At 43.0% G+C, this 22469-nt stretch overlaps 1 protein-coding gene across 1 annotated transcript in view; it reads right to left on the bottom strand.

The window, feature by feature from the left end:
- XKR6 (XK related 6) overlaps positions 1-22469 on the bottom strand; it is a 245043-nt gene that overhangs the window by 153098 nt on the left and 69476 nt on the right. The window lies entirely within an intron of this gene.

A 22469-nucleotide genomic window follows, 5' to 3' on the forward strand; every position in this document is an offset into this window, starting at 1 on the left:
ATGAATGGTTGCTTCAATATAAATAAGTTATTTGAGACAGAAAATCACACTACAGGTAAACACAGAAGTTGAACTTGGCTGACCCCAGAAATTTCCGGAAACCTAAGCACTAATAAGCCAGGGCCCAAATCCCAGACTGCAGATACACCTGGCACACAGTAGGTACTCAAGCTGCGCTAGTTGTTACTGTTGTTACCCAAAAATTATAGCCTGCAGCAGAGGCAGGCATGAAATGTGGAGGCAGCCATCAGATCTCTAGTCATTTCACTGCAAAGGAGCCAAATGAGACGAAGGCATTGTATCCTGCCCAGCCCGCATTAGGCAAACCTAGCCTGACACATCTAAAATGCAAGAAAGAGTAAAAAGCTCTCTTTCTTACATTTTCAACATTCAGTCGAGTTGCACACACTAGAAAGTACTACAGTGAGGTTAAGTGACTTACCTCAGCTACAAAGTGAGTCCCCAGCGGAGCAGAAGCACCAGCCAGGTCTCCGGTGCCCCACTCTGATAGTATCTCTTTTCTAGGTCCTGCTGCCTCCTCGTGAAAGGGGAGACTTCAAATAAAAAAAAAATCAGTGCAGTAGTTTGGGCTGCTGCTAACAGAGGCAGTGGTGCGGCTGCCACCTGCATCCTCTGAAAAGATTTAACGCCAGAAATACCTGAAACAGAACAGAGGCCTCGGAGGTCACTTGGCCAGTCCTGTCCTGCAGGGATCAGTCCTGCCCTTAGAGATCTCCAGAGAATGGCTCCAAGGCGGAGACTGCCTCCCACAGATATCTGCCTTCAGGCTAGGGCTGGAAGTGTAACCAGCGAAACCCATTAACTCTAACCCTACCCCCAACACATACTCATTCTCAGTCTTGCCCTTACCGCACTCTGTTTCAGAGTTTGAAATCCTATACATTCTACAAGTCTTTCTCTATAGCATGCCTCTTTTTTCTCCTACCAAATCCTGTAACACCACAGTGAGGGGCTGCAATGTTTAAATGGAGCTAAGTCCACTCTTTGACGAAGCATTCAGCAATTGTCTCAGAGAAAAACATTTTGACTGCCTTTATTAGTTAACCACCCCCTTCCATTTCGTCCCTCTTTCTGTGCGAACAGAACTCTGATCTTGATAAATTTCCTCCCCTCAGGGAAAATGACTGATCTCAAGTTCAAGGTAAATTCTAATGCGCCTACATTATCTCAGCAACACCATTCCTCCTGTCAGGGATTAACTTTAGACAAAGCAATGTGCTGGATTCTGGCCAGTGAGACATGGCGGAAGTCCATGTCTTATAGAAAGGTTTCTTCCTTCTTAAAGAGAGTTACATGTAAAGAGACCTCCTCTTCTTCTGGATACCGTCATATCTAAAAATTATACTGGGAAACATAAAGTCCATTTTGCAGTCACAGAGTGAACCAGCCTGCTGTTCTGAAGAGGACAGAGCAAAAAGATGCCATATTTCAGCTACTCAATTAATCAACCCTAGAATCACATTACCTGTGACTTCTTGTTAAATGAAATGATACATTTTCCTTATTACATAGGCTACTTTAAAGTTCATTTGCTGTTTCTGTAGCCAAAAGCACCCTAATTAGCAATCTATCTTCTCAATATAATTTTAGCATTTAATTGACAAGACAGAATAAAACCAACACCAAATTACACTAGGACCAACATATTACACATAGTGTAAATGTGTAGCATTTCAGAAATCCTTCTTGCATGACCAGAATGTAAACTGAACTCTCTCAACTTCTAAAACATAAACCCATGGTGTTAGACCAGAATAAATGGCCCCATGGTATATGGGAAGACAACTTCTCAGAGGTCAGCCACTAAGTCCCTGCATTGCCCTGACAAGGATGCTGAGGTCCCACAGTCTATCGTCCTTTCCCCTCTGCAGTGGCACACAGGATCCTTTCACAAGAAGCATCACACTTAGATGGAACATAAGACACAATGACAAAGACACCAGTGCAAAGTTGTTCCCTTGCACTAGAGTGGTACAAAAGCCACTTAATTACTTTATTTTAAAATATTGCCAGATGCAGATATTGGCTGTAATGTTTACACCTACATACTTTTCATCTTCAACACTTGAGTATGCATTTTATATAAGGCAATAGCTTTTAAAAATCAGATTCATATATATTTTTCTTTTGCTTTGAAATTAGAGTGGTGCCTTCATAAAAAGAGGTCTTGCATGTCAACCTCGTCAGGAAAATAGGATCCATCCATAAATCTGAAAGCTTTACATAGTATCTCTTCAAGGCCTGCTATCACACTTTCCAAGTTTAGACAGAATTTGGGGGATGGGGTGGGGGTGGCGTGGCAGTGAGAAGGATCAGAGCTATAGCCTTCCATGCTTGGAGCTAGAACAGTATGCTCAGCCATCTCCCAATCTCCATCCCCAATGATATCAAATACCTCCACCAATACTGTCACTGCAACACCCACCATCACCATGACAGCGCATCCAATAGCCAAGGGAAGATACAATAACAATTGCTACCATTTACTGACCTCTTCTATGCCCCCAGCTTTGGCTAGACAATTTCACACATCATTTCCATTAATGGTCCTGACTCTGTGAGACAGGTAAGCATCCCACTTTTATGATGAGGAAACTGAGACTCAGAGAAGTTAACTTGCCTGAAAGTACACAGATAGTCAATAGCAGAGCTGGGATTCAAAGCCAGTCTTGTCTTTCTTGAAAGGCTATGCTTTTTCCAAGACAGAACTTTTTCCGGTTGGCATGGGAACAGTGCTAGATGCCTTACCTATGCCATCCTATTGAGTGCTTATAATGTCCCTAAAAGGGAAGTACCATCAGGCCACTTTACAGAAGAGGTTAGTGATTTACACAGTTACCTAGCCACGGTGTGGAGGAGGCAGACTGGGTCCCATCTTTTTCACCCTGAGGCCTGCATTGCTCTTAACTGAAGTGAGAAGACTGAGGCTGGCATATGAGAGGAAACAATCCAACTATCATCTACTCATACAGAATAAGGACAAATTTATTTTCAAATCCTAGTTCCCTGAGAATAAAGCACTGGAAACACAGACTGCATCTCTGTCCGTTTTTGAACAACACACATGGGACTGATATTAAGTAGGAACCAATTTTCCTCTGCTTTGGTAAACTAGTGCTCCAGCGCTCCTCCTTGCCACCACTCCCCTCCCCCGGAACTAATCACAGTCCAGCAACTAAAGGATTCTCCTGGCCCAGCCGGGGTGCCCCACGCTAAGGGAGCACCCATTGAGATTCAGGGGGCTGTGCCTCTTAAAGTCTTTCAGTGGTTTGGATATGACTTCTGCCTATGAGATCCTCCCATGCAGTCAACTGCAGCTATTAATTATCTAGCAACCAGTTCTCACTCTTCCACTTAAGCTGGCTGTAAATCCATTACTGCCTTTCAGCTTTTAAGCCCCAGTTGTGTTTACAACAGTGGCCTTTAAAAAAATATCACAAGCCCAGCCCTAGCATATGAAAAGTTTGGCTCAGAGGGTAGAGCGTCAGCCTGTGAACTGAAGGGTCCCGGGTTCAATTCCAGCCAACAGCACATGCCCGGGTTGCGGGCTTGATCCCCAGTGTGGGGCATGCAGGAGGATTCTCTCTCATCACTGATGTTTCTATCACTCCCTCTCCCTTCCTCTCTAAAATCAATAGATATTTTAAAAATCACACACAAAAAAACTGCACCTATTATTTATGTTCATATTCCTTAGAGACCAGGGAAATGGGCTCTTTCTAGACTCCAAGTTACCACCCCTGCTGCACCTGAAGACCACTCTGTTGGGTCAAACTGGTGAATCAAATCCCTGGGAGGCTCAGAGCAGAGAGGGATGTGTGGTCAGAAGGCATGGGAGCAAGGTAGGCAGGGAGGGGAAACCAAGGTAGAAGGTGGGGCAGACCTGTGAGCAGGGAGCCAGGCCCATGAAAGGGCCCAGCCAAGGGGAAGGGTGCCACCGCAGAGTGTGGGTCTCCAGGGTTCTGTCACACCACACACAACCTAAAGACAGAAAGAGAAAACATGCTTCTGAGTGCTCTGGAGGTCCCATCAACACCTAAATTCCAACAGTGCTGACCACGCTTTGACATCACTCACGGAGGGAGGAGCCTGCGGTACAAGTGAGCGGCCACGGTCCTGGAGGAACTCGATCATCCCCTGCAATACCTCCCAACGCCAGCCCCCGCCTCCTCTTGGCAGAGGGTCGCTGGACCCTATTAGGCAGGCCCAGGTTGCCACTGGTTCCGTTACTAACTCGCATTTACCTCCTCAGCCAAAAGCAGACATGCCAAAGCTCAAAGCAAAGAACGGGGAAGAGTAAAGCAATGTATTTTTTCTTCGTTTTCAGACCGTGTCATATTCAATATGGTGACTTCGGGACTTCCTCAAAGTTTGTTACTCAAAGACATCCTGTTGGGTGTTCTGGGCAGTCCAGCAGCCATGACTCCATCTGCTGGGTTCCCAGGCCCCAGTGTGAGCCGTCTTGGTAGCAGGTGGTGTCGGCTGCCCACCTGGAACCCTCCACTGCTAGGAACAGAAGTGGTGGGGGAGCACATGACTCTGTCTCAGCCAATCCCGACCCTCCTCTGCTAAAACATAAGTGGTGATGGGGGGGGGGGGGGTTGGAGGCACGTGCCTCTGTCTCAGCCAATCCCAACTCTCCTCTGCTGGAAACAAAAAAATTGGTGGAAGGAGCACATGACTCTGTCTTAGCCAATCCTGAACTTCCTCTGCTAGGAACAGAAGTGGTGGGGAGCACGTGACACTGTCTCAGCCAATCTCAACCCTCCTCCGCTAGAAACAAAAGTGGTGGGGGAGCACATGACTATCTCAGCCAATCCTGACCTTCCTCTGCTAGGAACAGAAGTGGGGGTGGGGGGCACGTGACACTGTCTCGGCCAATCAGACACACTGATTGGGCAGCGGGATGCCTGGAGGTTCCAGGGTCACAGCCGCAACACTGACCAGCTGGAGGGACTGTGTCAGGGCCTCTGCAGCTCCCCCCTAGTCATTTGGTCTCCTGTCCAATCTTATGTAAGGGCCCAAATTCTCCCTACACCTTCATGCTCATTCTTCCGCGCCCACCCCACCCACCCCTCAATAACCAGCCAGACTTGCATTCTGTTCTTTGCCGCTCCAGAGACCAAATACAATTGCAATCATCTTAAAGGACTGTGACCAACATTCTTGACGCCAGAACTCCAATAATGCCATGATTCAAAGAAGCTGCCATAGACTCATTGTCCCAAAAGACTGGGATCTGCCAGCAGATCCTGAACCTTCCGAGGAGGATTGGGGTCTCCCTGGAATGCTCTGTCGGCCCCACTGCTGGGGAGAGCCCAACCCGCCCATTATGCTCAACCCTCCCATTAGAGACGCTTGGGAGTCTCTAACCCCACATGTAAAGGTCATCCGCAGTGAGAAATGGCGAGTTCCCCCAGAGTTCCCCCATCGTCAGAAATATTCCAGCAGAGGCCGAAGGCAGAGAAGGGAAGTTTGTCCTGGAAAGAGTGAAGTTAACATAAAGATTCCTTCCAACCCGAAGTTTTCAAATAGCCCACCTGGATAAGGAGTAACCATGGCAACAAACAAGCAACCTGTGACTGGTTGTTGGAAACATAAAAAAATTGCCAGTCAGACTGAAAACTTTTCCAGCAGTGCACTGGAAAGAAAGAGGTGTGAGGAAGATATAACTAGCTTTAAGAATTCAGACACCTGTTTTGAAAAAGCGCAAAGAAAATTCCATTCAGTGTCAGGTCAGAAAGATTTCAGGCTCACGCCTGGTAAAACTGTGATATCAGAAGACATCTCCAAATCACACCTGAGTATCAGCTTACATGCAATAGAGATGTTAAGTATCCACTTGAGCCAAAAAAGAAGGGGTGGATTTTACAGAAACCCAGGCTGACATAAAATGATAATTCTGACCCAGATCCCTTTGCAAAAGAATGAATCTCTCAAAACCAGTCTTACACAGCCAAGCATAAAACAAGCCGTTTCATGAAGGGCGATTTCAGATCATGATGCCAGCATCATTTATTTGACCTACCCCTCACACCGCCCTGTCATGTTACTAGTATTTTGCAGCGCTGTCTTCCTTCTCTAAATAAATGCAAAGGCCCTAGAGAAGTGAGCTCATGCCTGGTGCTCTAGAATCTGGAATCTCAGTAAATGTGAAGGCAGGGGACAAAGATGGAAGGGAGTGCACGGTACTCTTATGAAAATCAATGAGCTCAAGACACTAAATAGTTAGATTCTAGTGCTAATGATTAAACCATAATCTTAACATTGATTTCAATATTTGGACACACAATCTGAAACTCATTTATTTCTTCCACCAATATTGAAGGAGCGTTCATAAGTGCAATTAAAAATGAATAAGATAGTACCTGCCCTTCAGTGCCTAATCTAGAAAGATAAAATTAATTTTCGTAAGATGAATACCACATTAAAGGGATTAAGTCATTTGGGAGATTTCAGTGAAAGTTGTGATTACTTGTGGCAGAGCAAATCAGGATGGGCTGTATATGCCTTGCACATAGAAGATGCTCAATAAATGGATAGATGGATGTATAGACGGACAGAGGGGTAGAAGGGGGCTGGGTTTGTATAACCAGAGAAAGGGGATAAGGAAATTACAGTCAAGAAAACCAGACAAGCCAAGACAAAGGGGCAGGAATGCACCAAGCATGATCTGGGACACCAGGGCTGGAACATCAGGTCCATTGAGGGGAAGCACTACAGCGTAAGGCTATAAAGAGAGGCTGGAGCTAGGGAGCGGAGGGCCATGAGAGCCTCAACAGGGAAGTTGGACCTTGTTTGATCTGGAATGCCAGATGGAGGGAATGGAACTCGACTAGTCAGGTAAAAAAGTAAATCTTATAAGCCTTCTGAATGGAGCAGAAGGAATATTTACTATGCACTCACTAAAAACCAGGTTGGGGTTGTGTGTGTTTTTTAAATGAAATATTTCAAGCACACAAGTAAAGAAAATAATACAAGGAACACTTATATACCTGCCTAGCTTTGTCAAAATTTAAAATTTTGCATTTAATAGCTTCATTTTCTGAGAAATAAATTGCTTATAACTGAAACCCTCTCTGTATTAGTCTCCATTCCATTCCCCTTCCTCAGGTAACCACTATACTCAATTTGTTGTTAATAATTTTCCTGCAAACTTTAATATATATTTATTCAAAAAAACTAGTTAGATATTTATGCCAACATGTAATACGTAAATAAAATTGTTAGGCATGTTTTAAAATTTTATGTAAATGGTTTCATACTGTATTCTGCAGTTTGCTTTTTTCACTCAACATTGTTTAGATTTATCTATGATGTTATGTAGTTCTAATTTATTCACTTTAACTGCTGTATAGGATTTCATTGAGTAGCCAGTTTCCTTTTGATGGATGTTTTTGTAATTTTCAATGTTCTTGTCACTAAAAACAATGCTGCAAAGGATATTCCTGGCATTGTGGAATTGCTAGGTGGTAGGTATACACATCCTCAACTTTGTTTGATATTGCTAACCTGCTCTCTAAAGAGGGTGGACCAGTGTACACATGGACCAGTAATATGAGTTATTATTGCCTGGCATGCTTGCCCACATTTGTGCTATATGATAGATATAAAATAGTATTTCATTGTTTTAATTTGCATTTCCTGGATTGCTATTGAGGTTGAACCTCCTTCTATATATGTATTGGTCTTTTTTATTTCCTCCTTAGAAACTGCCTGTTCATAATTTTGCCCATTTTTAAAAATTGTCTTTTCCCCCATTATTGGTTTGAAGGAGGTTTTTTATAAAGTCTTACTACTCATCATTTGTTAGTTACATGCCCTACCAATACCTGCACATAATCTGTAGCTTACCTTTTACTATTATTTTGGGAGTGTATATTTTTATTCCTGACTATAACTCATGAAATATATATCATCAGTTCAATTTTTTATAATGTATTTTTATTAATTTCAGAGAGGAAGGGAGAGGGAAGAGATTGAAACATCAATGATGAGAGAGAAACATTAATTGGCTGCCTCCTGCATGCTCCTTACTGGAGATCAAGCCCACAACCTGGGCATATGCCCTTGACCAGAATCGAACTCGAGACCCTTCAGACTGCAGGCTGACACTCTATGCACTGAACCAAACAGGCTAAGGCCATCAGTTCCATTTTATCAAAGCAAAACTGATCCTGTGTGACATGTTTAAGGTCCCTTAGCCAGAAGAGGGAAGATGTGCAACTTGAGCCCAGATCTTTGTGATCCTAAGACTCTTGCTTCCCCCAGCTATACTTCTACACCATCTAATCTGCCAGTTGACAAGTGATAATTCACAGTATCAACAGGTGGTGCTGGGACTAGAGAGAAGGGAAAGGAGGCAAAGGGTATTGGCAGGAAAAATCAACAGAAATTGATCAATAAATGACTGGATGACAGGGTCAAGGACAAGGATGAGGCTGTGTCCAGGTGAGGAAGACAGTAGTACCATTAAGGATATAGGGATACAGGAGGAAGGAGTTTGCAGTCGGCTTTAAATGGGCTGAACTGAAATGCTGGTGTGAAGTCGTGTTGGAAACGTAGTATAGGAAGCTTAGAACCCATCAGCAGAGAAATCCCTGCAGCTGAGGGCCTGGGTGAACTAACACTGAGAAAGAACATGAAAAGAGAATGATGAAGTCCAGCTCTGGTGGCCCCAAATCTATCCACCCATGGGACTGTTAAATAACCCAAGAATTCATCTCGCACTAACTTTTCTTTCTTCCAGATCTGACATCCAGCACAATGTCAAACTCAGAGTAAGCATTCAATAAATATTTGCTGAATGAATAGTAACTATTATGTCCCCTTATATGGATCCACACTCTCTTAGGGAAGATCCTATGGTTCACAATTTTTGTCTCTTAGGAAAGTAATTGAGTGCAACATGCCCACTGGGTCAAAGGTATGACTCCATTCTGCAGTTAAGTGTACAAATATTAACAGTAAGTGAGATAAAGAAAAGGTATAATTTCCCTTAAATCACCTTAGGTCATGTTTTGCTGCCAAATGAATTTGTGCCAAACTTTAAAATTTTTTTCATGTTTGGAATGTGGAATTGCAGGTAAGGAATTGTGAGCCCAGAGCATTGGTTTAAACTTTGCTAACCATAGTGCAGTGAGCAATACATTTCCCACTGCAATTCATAGCACACAGAAACACACACCTAGAAATGTAAAACTGAAACACGTTTTATTAAATAATACACAGCCGTACTATGTGTGAGACACTGATACTTACGTTGTTCTATTGGTTTTATTTTCAGAATTCTGGTTGTAGACAATTAAATTGAGATTAAAGGCCACTACTTGGTGGAGACTTAAAGTTTGAAAAGTACTGCCCATGAACCCAGCACAGCACTTTGAACACAAGAGACATTGGCTAAGTATCCATTGAGCAAAATGAAGAGCAATAATTCTGCAAACACCACTACGGACTTTGTACATGGAATGCTTTGACCTTGAGACCATCTCTAAACTTGGGGTGGTTAGGTGGGGACCCTGGCTGGAAAGATCCGTATCCTCTGTAAGCTGTGATATGAGAAACACTGCTGGGGGACAGGAGGAGGGATATCATGGGTGGTAAAAGAGGCGGAGGAGAAACTGCTTAGTGCACAGTTTGCCAAGAGCTGTCCATGGTCCTGCCCTGCAAAGATCAGCAAGCAGACTGGAAAGAGGTCCAAAGACAAACTCTTCCTCCTTGATGGTGATCAAAAAGCTCATTCTGCTCTGCTGCTGGAGGAACCTGGGCCAGAAAAGAACTCAGGATTCCTTTTAACCTCTTTCAATTTTTCTGGCCCGGAATAATCAATAAATCAGTTTTCATTATGGCATGTCAGAGCTGAAAGAGGCCTGAAGACCACAGAATCCAGTCTGTCAGACCGTCATCTTACAGAAGGCAATGTGGAGTGCGATCACGGTGGCTGGCCCGAGGGCTCTCAGCACAGGGAGATTTGGCACGGCTGCTTGAATGCCACCCCATAACCCTGGTCAAGTCTGCGGCCATCTCAGCCTTCCCATCCACTGTTTATCTCAAGTCTCATAACCTCAGCCACAGCACAGAGATGGTTATGCAAGAAAACTTTCTCTGAAATGAGTTCGGTGCCTCTCCTGCCTTCAGTGCTCTGGTGTGGACTGGGCTTTGTCCTGCCAGCACTAGTCCCCTCTCACATACTCTTAGCCTCTTTGTTATAATAGAGATTTTTGGCAACATGACCTTTCTTCTTCTTGAAATTATCTAAGATGTATTCAAATCTGGTTTAAGCATTTTCTACAGGAAAATGATATAAAAATATTGTAATAACCACTTCAGGCCACACAGGTCTCTCCCTTTTAGGATTTCTTATAAATAATAAATGTATTATCTGTTACACAATATCCAGCACTTTCTACTCCAGTGTACTGAAACGATCTACCTTGTTTGAGGCATATATAACTTCTCTCTCAAACTGACCAGGGGACCTAAAACACGGAACAGGACCACTCCTTGGAACCCTATGCCTCTGGCTCCTCACCCCCAAACATCCCCTTTCAAATTAACCAGTGCAGTGAGCACACTGGGGATGGTGAGACCAACCCTGGTGGAGTAGCTTCCAGCTGCCAGACACTGGACTTAAATTACCACGTCTGCTCCTCCTCACAGCCCTGTGAGGTATCACCACCACCACCACCATTTCCAAGGCTCTGAGATGCTAAGTTCCTTGCCAACGCTAAGGCCTGTCCATGACTTCCCACCTCCTATGGACAGACTGGCTGCTCTTTAACATGCAGGGTGCTATGTAGGCAAATTTCCTTATAAGACTTTTTAATGAGAAAACTCCAGGCTAGAGAAATAGGAGTGTATTTTCAATGTTAGCTAATGAGCATAATTTAATTTTGCACAAAGATATAAAACTGACCATTTTGGTTTGACCTTCTTTTCCCCAAGTTGCAAATACTAACTTGTAAGGTTTACACCCCATTTCAAATGAGATACTATTGAATATCAAAGAATAATGGATCTTGGTTTTAAAAATACACAAATGTATTACATGTATAATTTGTAAATGCATGGTATCCTCTAATATGTCCTATGTACTCTATATGTTCTTCAAATATAATACATTTGTAAATATATTGTCTCTTCTAATTTTAAAAAATCCACTTGCAGTAGAGCAGTGACTCTGAAGGCCAGCATGCGAACCAGCCATGGAACTCAGAAGTAATCACATGCTCACCACTGGGAGCGACTGAGATGGGCACTTTCAGAGAGCCACTGTGGTTTTGCAGGGAGCTCCCCCAGCACACTGCGCTGAAACCCCTTCTTCACGAAAGTACTCCTTCATTGCTGTCAGACAGTGATAGGTCAGCTAAAACACACCCACTATGCTGATAAACTTTAATGTTCAAAGCAAGCAACAAATAAAATAAAATCATGTGCAACTTGAATATGCTCCTTTTATGTCTGTGGACTTGTTAATGGCTTTTTGTTTGTTTGCCTGTTTGTTTTTTAAGTTTCCATTTCAACAGCTCTGGGTTGTGGCCCAGGCATTGGTAATTTTTAAAAGCTCTAACAGTGGTGACAAGATTAGAATTTATCCTAAGGGAACAATCAGAGCAATGTACAGAGGTTTAGTATAAGGTTTGGTACAAAGAACTTATATGTATAACTCACAGACACAGACAACAGAGTGGTGATGGCCAGAGGGAAGGGGGGCAAGGCTTGGTGGAGGAAGGCAAAGGGCAGGGGGTTAAACGGGGACATCTGTCATAGTGTCAACAATAAAAATAAAGTAAAACAAATGCCTCTAACAAGTAATTTCGATGTACACATCTGGTTAAGACCAGGTCACATTCAATCAGTGGTTGTATTTTCCTCAAAATACTTGTTACTAATACCTGAGTCCAGTGTCTTCCAATTAAGCCTACAATTAAAACTATCTTTAATGATCCCTTTATTTCAGGACAGAGAAAACATTTGTAAATGTAAAAGCAGAAGGAAACACAAAACAAAAATATTGCTAACTTTGGCCCGGTGAAAGTGTAAAATTTTCTGAATGTCAAAAAATATGGACAAAGGTGAATATCTTCATATAGACAGCTCTTTCAGGGCTCATTAAACAACAACAGAACAAAGCAAACTTTAAGAGAAAGATGAGCCAAGGACCTAAGAGGCAAAAGAAAGGGATGTAAGAAACTCAGTCTCACTGGAGAGCAAATACATGCAAATGAAAACAAAGGGATATCATCTTAAACTGTCAAAGAGGCAGAGGTTAAAAACAATACCCAAAACAGCTAGAGTGCACTGCTAATTAAGGGCATACCTTGGACAACCATTCTGGAACATGCTTTGCTAATCTATATCAAAAGGCATCATTCATCCAACAAATACTTTAACTGCCTTTTTTGAGTTGCGAGCCCATTTCTCAGTATTTATCCGAAGGGAACAATCAGAGCGATGTACAGAGGTTTAGTACGAGGATTCTCCCTTGCAGCATAACATATTAAACCACAGGACACAAACTAACGGGTCATCAATAGGACGGCTGGCTAAACTCTAACATTCCATATGCTGGAATGCCAACTAAAACAAACAAACAAACAAAAACCCTCTTCAATAATATTTCAAAATTTGGGAAAATATTCATTCCAAGACTCTTAAGTGAAAGAGTAGGTTACAAACCTTTAATAGCAACAACAACTTAATAGGCATCATCATCTCAATTTGTTAAAATATGTTCATGAATGATGCTAACCAAAACGATAATTATTAATTACCACTGAGTGAGTGGTAGGAGTATGGTGATTTCTTTCTTTAGAGTTTCCTTTAATTCACAACATCTTTGCCATGAGCAGATATTACATTCACAAGACACCATTAGGACACTGAGAAACCAAGGTATTCATGCTTTTGAGCTTTAATAGATACCAAATGAATCAAATCTTTGTGCTATCATTGCACTACTTAGCAGCAAATGCCTGAGACAATTTAGAAAAGGAAGATGGACAACACCAATAATAATGCAGCCTTTTCATGAGGAAAAATAAAGGGCCATAGGAGGCTCACTTTGCCTCAAGGGCCAGCCAGGCTTCCTCTCACCTGCTGGGGCCCAGGACCCAGGCTCACAAATGCTGTGCTGGATTTCTATGCTTGTTTCTTTCTCTTTGTTTGACAGTGTTTAGCCATTTCTCAGCATACACCATATGAAAAATAAGCATAATCAAGACCTCACTGGAAGTTACCCAAAGAGCAAATTCAAATCTAGCTGGAATAAAGACATCGTGCTTCCGGCTGGCAAATTTTGAGTGAGATTTAGCCCACTTGCATATGATTTGCACATTTTTTGTACCATCTGACAGGAATGCCACCGAGCCCTGAAGTTCTTCTGGAAGATGGAGGCAGCCTATAGTCAAGTAAATCTGATTTTCCCAAAGACAGTTAGGTTAGTCATCAGGACACTCGCCATCTGCTCTGTCTTCCTGTTGCCTACAAATGGCAAGTCTAAGACCTCTCACATAACCTTTACCATTACACCACCTGGTACATTAGCTCTCACTCCTAAGACCTCAGGAGACATAATAATAGTATATGTGTGTATTTTCTCTATTGAGCTTCCAAAAATGTCATTTTAGTTTCAGCTCCCTACTTCACCATTCATGATGCAACAACCAAATTAGAACCACTCCAGGAGGAGTTAGAAAACATGGCTTCTAGCATAACCTCACACAATCTACCTCTTGAAAACTTTTATTATGTGTAAAAGAAGGTAACACCAGCAGCACTGTTCAACTTAGAGGGTAGTTATAGAGTTTCAATTTAAAAAAAGCATGTGGCCCTGGCTGGTGTAGCTCAGTTGGTTGGGCATCATCTCATGCACTGAAAAGTTGTCGGTTTGATTCCTAACTAGGGCACATGCCCAGGTTGCGGGCTTGATCCCCAGTAGGGGGCAGCCGATTGATGTTCCACTCTCACGTTAATGTTTTTCTCTCTCCCTCTCCCTTCCTTTCTCTGCAAAACTCATTAAAAATATAATTTTTAAATGCATGTGAAAGTTCTTGGAAAGCAAGAGCCTTACTATTGCCTGTAACATGTGGACCAGTGGTCCTGGCATCCCCTGGAGCCTGTTAGAAAAACAGGTTTCCAAGTCGCACTCCAGAAATACTGAATCTGAATTTGCCATTGAACTAGGTCCCAGATTATTCTCTCTCTCTCTCTCTCTCTCTCTCTCTCTCTCTCTCTCTCTCTCTCTCTCTCACACACACACACACACACACACACACACACACTTTGGGAAGGTCTGAGCACCAGCGTTATTTCTGAAAGCTGCATGTGAGCCAGGGGACCCAGTGGACAGGATGAATACGAGGTCCTATTTTTACCAGTCCTGGGTTTTTCCTGATGCTATTAATACCTTGTGTACTTTTCACCCTTAGAACATTAGGTGTCAGAAAGTACACTCCAGCACCGTATCTCATTTCACTGCTAGGGGACAGGAATCTGCCTCAACAGAGCTATGCAGGAAAGCTTTCTCCATGCAAATCCCAAGCTTCTTACAAGATTACATGGTTTTGGATGGTCCTACATCCCTTTCCAATGAAATATTCCTTACAGAAAAGTTCAAGATACCTCTTCTAGAGTATTTGAGGGATTGATTATTTATGTATTGCTTGCATACGTGCAAAAAAATCACTTAGAAATCTTGTTCCCTTAAATTGTATTCTATCTGCAATGTTGGAGGGATGAAGACTTTTCCTTCTTTTGAATCTTAAGGAGGAGGGGGATACAAATTCGCTGTGTTTCACTTTTTTTAAGTAGACTTTCATGCCTTGAACTTTTTGGAATATTCATCCATAGAAACACTTTAAATTATTAGCTTCAGACTTCAGTCCATAGAAATCTAACATAGAAAGTGGTCATCCCAAGATTTTGTTTCTTGATATGGTCCAGGAGAAAACAAGAATCCTGAGAGCTTCCTCCCTCTTCCCTGAGCCCTGGGGGAGTCTAAGCAAAGTCCTGAATAAACATGTTGTCATTCTCCCTTTCTGCCCTCCTTTGCCCCGAAGACCACATGCCACACCCACAGCCCACCACCTCCCCATGAATACCTGAGCTCCACGTTACAGCTCTCCTCCCCACCGAGCAGAGCACCCTCTCCTTCAGAGCTCTTGTCCTCCTGTGGGGACGGCAGGAGGGTGATCCTGTCCAACCAAATGCGCACGCTGAAAACTCTAAGCTCAGTGAGACTATCCAGTTGACTTTTGCAGCCCTGGCCTCTAGCACAATGCCTGGCACCATAACTGTTGCTCAATAAATCTAGTGAATGTACTAATCCACTAAATTGCTTTTTAAAGGCAGTGCTTGCTATTAGCACAAGTCACCCTCTAATTGGAAGAATGTTAGGCCTAACGGCCTTAAGTGAATGAACATTCTGGTAGAGGAGCTAGAAACAGGAATGGCACTGCTGGACATGAGATGGGGCTCTGAGGCCAGTTTCTCTAAGGTAGCTGTCACTTTTAAAAAATATATATTTTATTGATTTTTTTACAGAGAGGGATAGAGAGTTAGAAACATCGACCAGCTGCCTCCTGCACATCCCCCATTGGGGATGTGCCCGCAACCAAGGCACATGCCCCCGATGGGAATCGAACCTGGGACCTCCCAGTCCGCAGGCCGACGCTCTATCCACTGAGCCAAACCGGTCAGGGCGGTAGCTGTCACTTTTTATATGTCCTTGACTTCCTTCCAGACTCGTTAAACACTCCAAGTTTCTACACATCTCTGTATGTAAGAGCATTAAGGTATTCACTCATTCAAATATATCATTACTGAGTTTCTAACACATGTCAGGTATCATTTTAGGTTTTGAAGAAACAGCCAGGAACACAACATAGACCACCCCCTGAGCTTATATTGTAGGAGACAAGCCTTTGATGTCAGGTTGTGGTCATTGCTATGAGGAAATAAAAAAGAAAAAGAGAGAGTTTCTTATATAGGCTGGTCAGAGAAACCCTATTGAGGGGACCTTTGAGCAGAGAGCTAAATGAAGCAGGGAGCCATTGAGCACCTGGGGAGGATTCTAGGCAAAGGGATCAGCAGTGTGAAGACCCTAAGACAGAAAGGAAGGGGATGCACTAATGGGGCCAGCTGATGAGCAGAGAGGTGATTATAGCTACAATTTTTAAGTAGCACTCATTTTTTTTTTTTTTTAGAGGAGAGAACAGAATTTCTGACTTCAACTTAGGTCAAGCCTTTCACACAACAGGAAATGGAATATTTTTTTGGGGGGGAGAGGGTTATGAATCTTCACCTGAGAATATTTTCTCCATTGGTTTGCTAGTTGTTGCTGTTGTTGTTGTTTTTAAGAGAGAGCAGAAGGGAGCAGGATAGACAGAGAGACACATTGATTGGTTGCCTCCTGCAGACCAGGGTCAGGATCAAGCCTGCAACTGAGGTATGTGCCCTTCACTGGACTCGAACCTGGGACCCTTCAGTCCACAGGCCAATGTTCTATCCATCGAGCAAAACCAGCCATGACAGGATCCGGAATCTTTAACACTGAGTTGTACTCGCTGTGTTCAGTGCACAACGGTTTAACCAGGAACCACCTGATGAAGAAAAGTGGCTGGGGAGAATGGCATGGAGAAAAGACCGCCACCAAGTAATCCAATGAGACCACTTCCAGAAGGCACGCTCCCCTGAAAGGACTAAATATGTATAACCCTTGCAAAGGCTTCCTACATCAAGAAATAGATCAGAATTTTGCCATATGATTTTCAACTTCTCAGCAAAACATGTTGTGTCTGATCTGCCTAATTAAACTTGGAATCAAGGCAGTTTCACTGGAGGGAACCAGAAAGTCCCATTTTTAGTTCAGTTGTGATACATGCTAATCAATGTATGTTCCAAAAGCTTCTGTGGTGTTGGCCTCGGAGTCAGTGCTCTGAAAACTGGCAGCAAACATACTTCATGAGCAGCAGGTGCTCCGTGTGGCTGCAGCACCAAGGACAAGGGAGTCCCATTCCCTCACCTGCCGGATAGGGGAACGCCACTCCCTTAACCCGCCCTGAAATGTTATTAAGCAGATCCGAAGAGATAAGCCCCCCCCCCCCCCCACACACACACACACACGGCTCAGACATAAGGTCTTGCCGTACTACTTTCTAGTACTGGCATCAGTTATAGGCATCCCGATTTTTTTAATGTTCATAACTTATACCAAGGAGAAAATCGGATATGTGCAGACATTATACAGGAGAATACTTGTTGAGTCTGTAAGAGTGAAAAACTGCAAAGAACCTGAATGAAAACCGTAAACCAAACACTTAACTTCCAGCCACAGGAAGTTGCTTACATCTGCACAGAGCAACTGCTGCAAAGGATGCTGTCCACGTGGATAACGGACACTGCGTGCGGCTGAGAACAAAGAAGTCTGAACTGACGACAGTCAGAATGTCAACAGCAGTGAGATAGAGAAGTCTGATTCTTCTATGCCATCTGAAACTTTTACAACTCATATCCTTTGAGAATGAAAGTTACCTGCATTTTGGAAAAGCAGGTATTGAGAGACAGAAGAGAGGAAATTATCACCAACCACCTTCTCTGCCAGTCTTCATGTGCCAGAGATCATAAACTGAAAACCCACAAGAACCAACGACTTTCTGCCGTACTCAGTGGACACTCCCACTGCAGACAAGCTCAAAGGACAGCAGTGGTCCCCTCCTGTCTATGGATTCAAACCCCTACTCCTTAGCATGAAATGTGGGGTCCTCTGTGACCTTTCCCATCTTACTCACCCTGAAGTTTGACCTTGCGCACCCTTGCCTGCTTTAGCTCCTGGGGTCCCCTCAGCCTGGCCTGTCATCCTACAGGCCCTCATGACGTGTGCTCCACACTTTAGGGCCCCAGTGAAAAGCCCAGTCATCTTCTCTAATGGAACTCTGCACGCTTAGGGGGTCACAGTTTGCCATGCAGTCCAGTTTGTTAGGACATGCCTACCTCCACAAACAACATCATGGAAATGCCATCTGGGCTGGGCCCTAGGAAAAGCAAATCTAGGCAGGAGGAATGACAATAGCAAAAAAAAGAGGGAATGTGCACAGTCACATTTGGACACAGCCAGCACTTCTAGTACAGGTTAAAGAGTGAATGGAAAAGCAGTAAACAATTGTTGGCCATTCCCCAGCCTTTTGTCTTCTCTCCTCCTTAAGATAAACTTGTTGGTCAGCTCCAATTTATGTACGACCATTATCCTTCTCAAATCTCACTTTTCAGATGAAATCTACTCTAATCTCTCTTTGAAACCCGAGATCTTGCCTGGCCAGTGTGGCTCAGTGGTTGAGCATTGACCTTTGAACCAGGGCACAGTTTGATTCCCAGTCAGGGCATATGCCCGGGTTGTGGACTCAATCCCCAGATGGGTAGGAGGGGGATGGCCTGCAGGAGGCAGATGATCAATGGTCCTCTCTCATCATTGATGTTTCTATCTCTCCCTTCCTCTCTAAAATCAGTAAGAATATATATTAAAACACACACACACACACACACACACACACACACAAAACAAAACCTGAGACCTGCTCCTGTACCCTACACTGTGTCCTGAGCACATTCACCCGCTCTTTTCCATTTATTCTACAGTAAGATGATTGGCTTGAGTCTGTTCACCTCTGCCAGAATGCAAACTCTGCACTGTGTGTTGTTCCCCAAGAGCCCAGAACAGTGTCCGGAACACAGTAAGCACCCATCAATATGTTGCAGGGATGAATAATTTACTGAAATACCATGTCCAACTATATCATGCTTCCCAACTTTTCCTGTCAACTTTTGGAGAAAATTCTTTTGCTATAGACTCTCATACTGAAAAAAGAGTGGGAACAAATGGGAAGAATGATGACAATTTCCAATTGTCGAGAAATGTAGTCTTTTCATTCATTCAGCAGAGTCTAAGGATATGATTATGCCCACTCATAATTTGGTGCTCACCTAGGTACCAGTGTAATCATGTAGTAACATTCCATTCTTGCAAATGCAAGTTCCCATCAACAAGAGGAAGACGAGGGTGAAAACAGAAATGGATGAGGCAAGAGTTCAAGAGCAGTGCTCAACCCTGACTCATTCAGTCATAAACAAAGACTGATAAGCCAACAAGACTTCATCCTCGTCATCCAGTACTTGTTGCACTTTATGGGTTTTTACCCCATCCCTGTACTACTTCCCTTCTATCACCTCTTTCTGATTCTTGTTCTAAATTTCAAAGGGCGATAATCAAATTCACCACCAAAGTGAGCCAGAAAGATCTGAGGGGCAGGACACTACACATGAAAAGGTAAAAGGGCTTTCATAATCTTTTGCTCCACCCAGACCAATCTATCCTTTTGTTTCGTCAGAATTTAGGACTTAATGGATTACACAGGGTGGGGCAAAAGTAGGTTTAGAGCTGTTTGTATGGAAAGTACAATAATTGGCAATTAATATGACAAGAAGAAAACTGTTTTACATATTCACAACTGTAAACCTACTTTTGCCCCATCCTGTATATAATACTGAGGTACAAGATGGAATTCTAGGTCAGCTGCTGATGGCAATTTTTTAGAGGAAATGAACCCAACTTCTTATCCTCATTTTAAACAAACAGATAAATGAAAAAATAAAACCTAGAGGAAGGGAGAAACTATAATTTGCTACATTGCTTCCTGAAGGATGTTATTAAAACAAACAGGAGTTGCTTATGCTGGTAGGTATGAAAAGCGACGCTCTGACACCTACCTGCCTTAGACTTCCTAAAATCATCAGGAAACTCAGCTGCTCAGACATTCAGTCCTGCCACTCAGCCCCTACACCAGCGAGCAGACCAGGAACTATGCTGCCTTCCTAACTCCTCATTTGGAAAGTGGGAAAACTACCCTACAATGATGTGACTGTGTTTTCTATAAGGTTCTACAAATGGGGCTTTTAATGTTGCATAACTCATTCCGTGATATGGTTTTCTTAGGTTGAAATGGGGCCTGAAGGGGCAACTCAAGAGCTTAAGAAAATCCTAATTCGTAAGGGAAAACTTCGGAGGTGCTATTTAACTGAAAATGTAACTTGGTTTGGTGCAAGAATGAGATATTGGAAGAGGGAAAACAAACTAAATTTCCCGCTTTCAACTGTGTCATCGAAGATCCATAGTATGTAATTTGGGCTTTCTCTTCAAAACAAAAAATTACAAATCTACCACAATTTTTGGTTATATTTTAGGAGAAATTACTTCAATCAATACATACTGATTTATTATCTTTTCTCTGCTGCAAAACTGAGAGTGTTCAAAATATCTTATCCAAAATTTTAATGCCTTTCAATACTGAGAAATTTAAAAGCCCTTGACTCTAGTTTTCTACCCGAGGGATAGGATGCACAGAATACAGCAAATGCAGTCTAAACTATCCCTCCAACCAATCTCATTTTATTTAGTAATTCCATTCTTGCTTTCAAGTCCCAGTGAATATAGGAAGCAGGTGTCTGCCTCACTAATCATAGCCCTGGGTTTAATAATTCAAAGTTGGGTCTCCAAGGAAAGTCTCTAAGGAAAATCCTTAATGTAGGATATGGCAAGCTTTCCCTAATGAGCAATTCAGTAAGCATTTTGCAATATCTCTGGAGATAAATGGAGGTACTTTGGAGAATTGTAAACCATGACTAGCAATCATTGACTTCCTCTGAACTTGCCTACAAGCATGAACTTAGGAAGGAAGAACCTTCACCTTAAAGACACCAAAGGAAGAAAGCTCAGTGTCTTTCTTGGAAGTTCACTCCTTGCCATGTTTTCTATATCACTTAGCACAGTGGCTAGCACAAAAGTGGACAAGATATAAAAATTGGTTATTTAGTTTACATTTTCCTGGGGGGAAAAAAATGCCGCTCCACTGGGAAGAAAAAGATGATCACCAAACAACCCCAATATATTATGGGTTCATCCTTAGTTTCTCCTTCTCCAGGATCCTTTTGTCCTGTTCTTTAAAGCTAATTAATAAAAAAGTCTAGTCACACAAGATCACGGCATAGTAAGGTAATCTTAAACTCGGTATTAGAGATAAGCAGAAATAAAAATAAAATCAGTTATAACCATTGCACTGTTTTTGGTCATCAATAGTGTAGAAGTTTTTGTAGACTGGCAACTATTTTGCAGGTAGAAAAATTACCTGCAAGTTAGTCTAAACAATTTCTTCAATGTTTGTATTATAGTGCATCTCTCATTATCTGGTTTCAGTTCATTTTCATACAAAAGTACTGGAACTCTTGAGATTACCAGACCACCATTGGTTGAAACAGGATAACACCAGCTGCCCCAACTCCCATCATACAGAAATGCTGAAGATAATTACCAAAGTTTTCCCAAACTGCTCTCTGGCACCCTAATCAGTCCTGTGAGGTATGGGTTGTGAGAGAAACAATTGGGACCTTAATCCTATATAATAAAAGCCTAATATGCTAAGTGCCCAGTCATCCATTCAACCAAAGTATAATATGCTAATGATATGCTAAGGCAACTCAACTGCTTGCCATGAAATGCACTGACCACCAGAAGGCAGTCAACCAGTCGACCAGTCGCTATGATATGCACTAACCACTAGGGGCTAGATGCTCCGACCAGTAGGTTAGCTTGCTGCTGGGGTCCGGTCAATGGGGGCTGAGTGAGATGGGCCAGACATGCCCTGGAGCCCTCCTGCAGTCCCTCCCCGGCTGGCCAACCTCCTGTGTCCCTCCCTGGCCCAGATCGTGCACCCTAGGGTCCCTCGGCCTGGCCTGCACCCTCTTGCAATCTGGGAGCCCCCGGGGGATGTCAGAGAGCTGGTTTCAGCCCCATCCCGCAGGCCACGCTGAGGGACCCCACTGGTGCACGAATTTGTGCACCGGGCCTCTAGTATGCTAATATTACATGGTTCCAAGAAAGAGCAGCCCCCAGCCTTAAAACCAATAAAATATTCTTAAGAGGTCTTTTAGAGAACTTGGGATGACAAGCCTTTTATTTTACCAAATAAGGACATATAGTAGAGAGGAGGACATAGAAGTTTAAAGAACAATCTTTAAACTGGAAAATAATTTAAAGTCCTTACACTGTCTTTTTCCTATTTTGCCTCAGTTCCACACACAGCCCTCTCTGGTGGTCATTCAGGAACTGTGGAGAGAAACTTCTAGTACCAAGCATCCTTGACCTTGGGTTCAGGCCCCAGCGCACAGCTTACATACACTAACCCACAACACTGCTGATCCCAGATGGGGGTCTTTCTTTTCCCTTCGAACTATATATCCCACCCCTACTCCATTCCTACTGACTACCACTGTTGACTTGGATAGGAAAGGGTTACAGACCATTTACACAATCACATTTACAGGTCTTTTTGTTCATTTCCTTAACTTGCAGCACATATTTAACTTTCCCTTAACTTGCACATAGTTTTTTGAACAAA

This window comes from Myotis daubentonii, chromosome 5, assembly GCF_963259705.1.
Source record: "Myotis daubentonii chromosome 5, mMyoDau2.1, whole genome shotgun sequence".
Taxonomy (NCBI): Eukaryota; Metazoa; Chordata; class Mammalia; order Chiroptera; family Vespertilionidae; genus Myotis; species Myotis daubentonii.